Genomic DNA, 6,486 nt, shown 5'->3' with positions numbered 1-6,486 from the left:
GGTAACATCACTGAGAGACACAACCTAATGGCATGGTAACATCACTGAGAGACGCAACCTAATATCATGGTAACATCACTGAGAGACACAACTTAATGTCATGGTAACATCACTGAGAGACACAACTTAATGTCATGGTAACATCACTGAGAGACACAACCTAATGTCATGTAACATCACTGAGAGACACAACCTAATGGCATGGTAACATCACTGAGAGACACAACCTAATGTCATGGTAACATCACTGAGAGACACAACCTAATGTCATGGTAACATCACTGAGAGACACAACCTAATGTCATGGTAATATCACTGAGAGACACAACTTAATGTCATGGTAACATCACTGAGAGACACAACCTAATGTCATGGTAACATCACTGAGAGACACAACCTAATGTCATGGTAACATCACTGAGAGACACAACCTAATGTCATGGTAACATCACTGAGAGACACAACCTAATGTCATGGTAAAATCACTGAGAGACACAACCTAATGGCATGGTAACATCACTGAGAGACACAACCTAATGTCATGGTAACATCACTGAGAGACACAACTTAATGTCATGGTAACATCACTGAAAGACACAACCTAATGTCATGGTAACATCACTGAGAGACACAACCTAATGTCATGGTAATATCACTGAGAGACACAACCTAATGTCATGGTAACATCACTGAGAGACACAACCGAATGTCATGGTAATATCACTGAGAGACACAACCTAATGTCATGGTAATATCACTGAGAGACACAACCTAATGTCATGGTAACATCACTGAGAGACACAACCTAATGCATTTTTCTGTTTACAGATAGGAGGTCTCTACTGTCCCCTTACATAGAACTGTGTACAATGAAGAACCATGTGCGTTTTGAAGAATTCTATATTGTCAAATATTTCTTTAGGAATGTGTATACCACATCAAGTGTCATTATTGAAAGATCATGTCACTACAATTCTCTCTTTAAATTAAACTTGCTCGTTTTTTTTTTTATTTCATACTTTTTCCCCATACTTTCGTTCAATGATTCATGAATTGTACTGTATATTTAATTTATTTCAAAACGCACACGTTGTCTTTCGGATTCTGTGAACCTGTCTCCACCTCTGCCTTTATAACCACAGATTCTAATTGTAGGAACCAGAGTTCCAGAACCAGAATTCTGTTTCACCAATTAGAACAGTCAAAACACTTAGTATGTATAAGTAGAAGAGGGTTGTTCCTCTAGTCCACACAGCTTGTATTTTATGCAGAACAGAATCTCCCGTTTGTACTAAGATCAGGAGTGGTGGAAAAAAAAGAGAACGTTAAAATAGTCTTGAAACACTACCTCACTGTCCTGACCTGCAGCTCCAAGTGTTCACGTGAAAGAAAGAAGAATTTGCCTTCAGGTCATGGCAGAATCTCAGTCGGTCTGTTGCTGCTAATTGAGAACCATATGACCCTCCTATCACATGACCATCTGTGTGTTTACTGCTTGAAGGAGAACAAACAACACAGCTTGTTTGTCCATTGAGAGAGGTCTAAAATTCTACTCTAAACATGTTTCACCATCCCAATGTAGATGTTGGAGAGGAGATAAGAGGACCATGACCCATTTTAAATCTGTTTAAATGGTCCCTCAGCTAGCCAGCTAGGACTGCCCAGTCCACCACCTTTACCCCCCCCCCCCACCCCCCCATCTCAACCTCCTCTCCCCTATCTGATCAAACCTTCCCTTCCCTACCCCTCCTGGATCTCTCTATTTGGCTGACTACAACAGTATGTCCCACTCCTGCGTTTTCTCTCTTTTTTTGAATCTCTTCTGACTCTCCCCTCTCTCCGTGAATCCTCTCTCCCAATGCACAGACGGAGTGTGTAGCATTCCGTGGATATTTTGTTGTCACGAGAGGAGAGGATAAGTAGCACAGCACTCCAACCACCGGTATAGTATAGAATGTGGTCTTGACCGATAGTCACGTTGTGATACCTCCACAGACTTGTAATTATGTCTAGTTCTATGTGAAGCTAAAGCAGAGCATTGCGATGAGAAACGATAGGATCACATACCTTTATAATAGTTAGTGTGGAGACGGGCTGCTCCTTCCTCTCCAGGTTCACTGTCTGCTTGGATGAGGGAAGTGGACCGATTTTTGCTCTTTCTCTCGCACTTACACGCACGCACGCACTAACTCACTCACTCACTCACTCACTCACTCACTCACTCACTCACTCACTCACTCACTCACATACACGTTATACCATGGCAGAGAGAGAGGAAGAGAGAGAGAGAAAGAGAGAGAGAGAGAGAGAGAGAGAGAGAGAGAGAGAGAGAGGAAGAAAGGGAGAGAGAGAAAGAGAGAAGAAGAGAGAAAGAGAGAGAGAGAGATGCTCCTGTGTCTCCTCCTCACCTGGCTCTTTCATCTCATCTACCCCTCCCTGACCCATGGCAGTGCAACAGCAGAATGGACAGAGAACAAAAACTAGAGCAGAATGGAACAACAAACGAGAGCAGGACAGCGTGCTCCTTTCCTCCTCTCCTCCTGTCCTGCTGATAGTACACACACACTCACACTCCACACACTCTCTCCAGCACGAGCTCAGAGGAACTGCAGAGCAATGTGGAGCAGGGAGGGAGCCTGCAGGCAGGGAGGGAGGTAGCAGGGAGACAAGCAGAGAGGTAGGGAGGGAGGGAGGTAGCAGGGAGACAAGCAGAGAAGTAGGGAGGGAGGGAGGTAGCAGGGAGACAAGCAGAGCGGTAGGGAGGGAGGGAGGTAGCAGGGAGACAAGCAGAGAGGTAGGGAGGGAGGGAGGTAGCAGGGAGACAAGCAGAGAGGTAGGGAGGGAGGGAGGTAGCAGGGAGACAAGCAGAGAGGTAGGGAGGGAGGGAGGTAGCAGGGAGACAAGCAGAGAGGTAGGGAGGGAGGCAGAGAGGTAGGGAGGCAAGGAGGTAGGTAGGGAGGGAGGTAGCAAGGAGGGAGGTAGCAGGGAGACAAGCAGAGAGGTAGGGAGGCAAGGAGGTAGGTAGGGAGGGAGGTAGCAGGGAGACAAGCAGAGAGGTAGGGAGGGAGGGAGGTAGCAGGGAGACAAGCAGAGAGGTAGGGAGGGAGGGAGGTAGCAGGGAGGGAGGCAGAGAGGTAGGGAGGCAAGGAGGTAGGTAGGGAGGGAGGCAGAGAGGTAGGGAGGCAAGGAGGTAGGTAGGGAGGGAGGTAGCAGGGAGGGAGGCAGAGAGGTAGGGAGGCAGAGAGGTAGGGAGGGAGGTAGCAGGGAGGGAGGCAGAGAGGTAGGGAGGGAGGCAGAGAGGTAGGGAGGCAAGGAGGCAGCAGGGAGGGAGGCAGAGAGGGAGGGAGGCAAGGAGGCAGCAGGGACGGAGGGAGAGGGTATGTGTGTCTGTGTGGGGGGAGGGAAGCAGAAGAGAGGCAGCAGGCAGGGAGGGAGGGAAGCAGAAGAGAGGCAGCAGGCAGAGAGGCAGCAGGGAGGCAGCAGGCATGGAGGGAGGCAGCAGGCCAGCAGGGAGGGAGGCAGCAGGGAGGCAGGCAGAGAGACAGGGAGGGAGGGAGGCAGTAGGCAGAGAGGTAGGGATGCAGGCAGGCAGAGATGTAGGGAGGCAGCAGGCAGGGAGGGAGGCAGGCAGAGAGGCAGCAGGGAGGAAGGCAGAGAGGCAGGGAGGGAGGCAGGCAGGCAGAGAGGGAGGCAGGCAGACAGACAGGCAGGTAGCAGAGGGAGCGAGGCAGGTAGGGAGGCAGCAGGCAGGGGGGAGGCAGAGAGGCAGCAGGGAGGCAGCAAGGGGGTAGGCAGGCAAAGAGGCAGCAGGGAGATAGGCAAAGAGGCAGCAGGGAGATAGGCAAAGAGGCAGCAGCGAGGCAGGCAGGCAGCAAGGAGGCAGGCAGGCAGGCAGGCAGGCAGAGGCTGCAGGCAGGCAGCTGGGAGGGAGGCAGGCAGGCAGCTGGGAGGCAGGCAGCAGGGAGGCAGGCAGAGGCAGCAGGCAGGCAGCAAGGAGGCAGGCAGGCAGGCAGGCAGCAGGCAGAGGCTGCAGGTAGGCAGCTGGGAGGGAGGCAGGCAGGCAGCTGGGAGGGATGCAGGGAGGCAGGCAGACAAGCAGGCAATGAGGCAGCAGGGATTGGAGGGAGGCAGGGAGCTGTCTCTCTGTCTAGCCTCAGTAAAGCCTCAGTAAAGGTCACCTAAGCTGTCTCTCTCTCTAGCCTCAGAAAAAGTAACCTTAGCTGTCTCTCTCACTAGCCTCAGTAAAGATCACATTAGCTGTCTCTAGCTTTAGTAAAGATTACCTTAGCTGTCTCTCTCTAGCCTCAGTAAAGATCACCTTAGCTGTATCTCTCTAGCTTCAGTAAAGATCACCTTAGCTGTGTCGCTCTAGCTTCAGTAAAGATCACCTTAGCTGTCTCTCTCTAGCTTCAGTAAAGATCACCTTAGCTGTCTCGCTCTAGCTTCAGTAAAGATCACCTTAGCTGTCTCTCTCTAGCTTCAGTAAAGATCACCTTAGCTGTCTCTCTCTCTAGCCTCAGAAAAAATCACCTTAGCTGTCTCTCTCTCTTATTGTCAGATAAAGGATGATTGTTGATTGGATTGAGGGAAGATTATTGATCTGATGCAGGGAGGATTATTGATCTGATGCAGGGAAGATTATTGATCTGATACAGGGGAGATTATTGATCTGATACAGGGAAGATTATTGATTTGATGGTTGGAGGATTATTGATTTGATGGAGGTAGGATTATTGATCTGATGTAGGGAGGATTGTTGATTGGATAAAGGCAGATTATTGATTGGATTGAGGGAGGATTATTGATCCGATGGTAGGAGGATAGTTTATCTGACAGAGGGAAGATCATTGATCTGAAGGAGGGAGGATAATTGATCTGATTGATATAGGATTATTGATTTGATGAAGGGAGGATTATTGATCGGATAGAGGGATGATTATTGATTTGATTGAGGCATGATTGTTTATCGGATGGATGGAGGGTTATTGATCTGATGGAGAGAGGATTATTGATCTAATGGATGGAGGATTATTGATATGATGGAGGGAAGATTATATATATGATGGAGGATTATTGATTTGATGCAGAGAGGATTATTGATCTGATGGAAGATTATTAATCTGATGTAGAATTATTGATCCGATGGAAGATTATTAATCTGATGGAGGGAGGATTATTGATCTGATGGAAGATTATTAATCTGATGTAGAATTATTGATCCGATGGAAGATTATTGATCGGATGGAGGGAGGGTTATTGATCTGATGGAGAGAGGATTATTGATCTAATGGATGGAGGATTATTAATATGATGGAGGGAAGATTATATATATGATGGAGGATTATTGATTTGATGCAGAGAGGATTATTGATCTGATGGAAGATTATTAATCTGATGTAGAATTATTGATCCGATGGAAGATTATTGATCTGATGGAGGGAGGATTATTGATTGGATGGAGGGAGGATTATTGATCTGATGAAGGATTATTGATCTGATATATGGAGGATCATTGGTCCGATGGAGGGAAGGTTATTGATCTGATGAAGGGAGGATTATTGATTGGATGCAGGGAGGATTATTGATCTGATGGAGGGAGAATTATTGATCTGATGGAGGGAGGATCATTGATCTGACGGAGGGAGAATTATTGATCTGATGGAGGGAGGATCATTGATCTGACGGAGGGAGAATTATTGATCTGATGGAGGGAGGATTATTGATCTGATGGAGGGCGGATAATTGATTGGATGGTTGGAGGATTATGGATCTGACGGAGGGAGGATTATTGATTTGGTGCAGGGAGGATAATTGATCTGATGGAGGGAAGATTACAGATCTGAGAGAAGATCATTGATCTAATGGACGAAGGATTATTAATCTGATGAAGGATTATTGATCTGATATATGGAGGATCATTGGTCCGATGGAGGGAGGATTATTGATCTGTTGGATGGATGATTATTGATCTAATGGAGGGAGGTTTATTGATCTGATGAAGGGAGGATAATTAATCAGATAGAGGGAGGATTATTGATATGATTGAGCAGCAGTAGTTTATGTGTCGGGGGGCTAGGGTCAGTTTGTTATATCTGGAGTACTTCTCCTGTCCTATTCGGTGTCCTGTGTGAATCTAAGTGTGCGTTCTCTAATTCTCTCCTTCTCTCTTTCTCTCTCTCGGAGGAACTGAGCCCTAGGACCATGCCCCAGGACTACCTGACATGATGACTCCTTACTGTCCCCAGTCCACCTGGCCGTGCTGCTGCTCCAGTTTCAACTGTTCTGCCTTATTATTATTCGACCATGCTGGTCATTTATGAACATTTGAACATCTTGGCCATGTTCTGTTATAATCTCCACCCGGCACAGCCAGAAGAGGACTGGCCATCCCACATATGCTCTCTCTAATTCTCTCTTTCTTTCTCTCTCTCGGAGGACCTGAGCCCTAGGACCATGCCCCAGGAATCCCTGACAGGATGACTCCTT

The 6,486-nt window shown here is 47.5% G+C and overlaps 1 protein-coding gene across 1 annotated transcript in view; it reads right to left on the bottom strand.

Annotated features, from left to right (window-relative positions):
* LOC110492598 (G protein-coupled receptor 61-like) overlaps nt 1–2,588 on the bottom strand; it is a 19,977-nt gene extending 17,389 nt beyond the window's left edge. Inside the window, exon 1 of the mRNA XM_090203939.1 lies at nt 2,068–2,588. The gene's annotated coding sequence lies outside the window, so the exon portion shown is untranslated. The remainder of the gene's footprint in view (nt 1–2,067) is intronic.
* Nucleotides 2,589–6,486: the final 3,898 nt, after the last annotated feature.

The sequence above is a fragment of the Oncorhynchus mykiss genome, chromosome 16 (genome assembly GCF_057628025.1).
Source record: "Oncorhynchus mykiss isolate SJ-2025 chromosome 16, ASM5762802v1, whole genome shotgun sequence".
NCBI classification, from domain to species: Eukaryota; Metazoa; Chordata; class Actinopteri; order Salmoniformes; family Salmonidae; genus Oncorhynchus; species Oncorhynchus mykiss.
This window is presented reverse-complemented; position numbering and strand designations above follow the sequence as displayed.